Consider the following 859-nt stretch of genomic DNA (forward strand, 5'->3'; position numbering starts at 1 on the left):
AGCTTATCCTAGCTGGCTTCTTTTTCTTATAAGGTTAAGTCTCAGCATCCTGCCGTCCTTAACCTTCTATCTTGGCCATGGAACGCTAGCCTTTAAGGTCTTAAGACCTGCTGGTACGTTTCCCTCGAACCATGGCCATCCCGACAATCCTATCCAGGATTAGGGGCGTGACAGGTGGTTTGCCGTCTGCGACGTTGCGAGAAGTCCACTAAACCTTATCATTTAGAAGAAGAAGAAGTGGTAACAAGGTTTCCATAGGTGAACCTGCAGAAGGATCATTGTCGTACCCTGGAAACAGAATGACCTGAGAACGATGAAACATCACTCTCGGTAGGCCGGTTTCTTACTGTGCCTGCCGATTCCGTGGTTATGCGTTCATCCATGCCCAAGACTTCAGCTTTTGTTGGATCGTACGCATAGCTTCCGGATATCACCAAAGCCCGGCACGAAAAGTGTCAAGGAATATGTAACTAAACAGCCTGCTTTCGCCAACCCGGCGACGGTGTTTGTTCGGAAGTAATGCTGCAATGTAAAGTCTAAAACGACTCTCGACAATGGATATCTCGGCTCTCGCATCGATGAAGAATGTAGCAAAATGCGATACTTGGTGTGAATTGCAGAATCCCGTGAACCATCGAGTCTTTGAACGTAAGTTGCGCCCCAACCCTTCTAGCCGAGGGCACGTCTGCCTGGGTGTCACAAATCTTCATCCCCCCATCCTCTCGAGGATAGGGGACGGAAGCTGATCTCCCGTGTGTTACCGCACGTGGTTGGCAAAAATCCGAGCTAAGGATGCCAGGAGCATCTTGACATGCGGTGGTGAATTCAATTCTCGTCATATAGTCAGACGTTCTTGTCC

The 859-nt window shown here is 49.1% G+C and overlaps 1 non-coding gene across 1 annotated transcript; it reads left to right on the forward strand.

Moving 5' to 3' along the window:
- Positions 1 to 543: 543 nt before the first annotated feature.
- On the forward strand, positions 544 to 699 carry LOC125604259. The gene has a single exon (XR_007336085.1). It is a non-coding gene; the product is annotated as a 5.8S ribosomal RNA (ribosomal RNA).
- The last annotated feature ends 160 nt before the right edge of the window (positions 700 to 859 follow it).

The sequence above is a fragment of the Brassica napus genome, unplaced genomic scaffold (assembly GCF_020379485.1).
Source record: "Brassica napus cultivar Da-Ae unplaced genomic scaffold, Da-Ae ScsIHWf_495;HRSCAF=751, whole genome shotgun sequence".
Taxonomy (NCBI): domain Eukaryota; kingdom Viridiplantae; phylum Streptophyta; class Magnoliopsida; order Brassicales; family Brassicaceae; genus Brassica; species Brassica napus.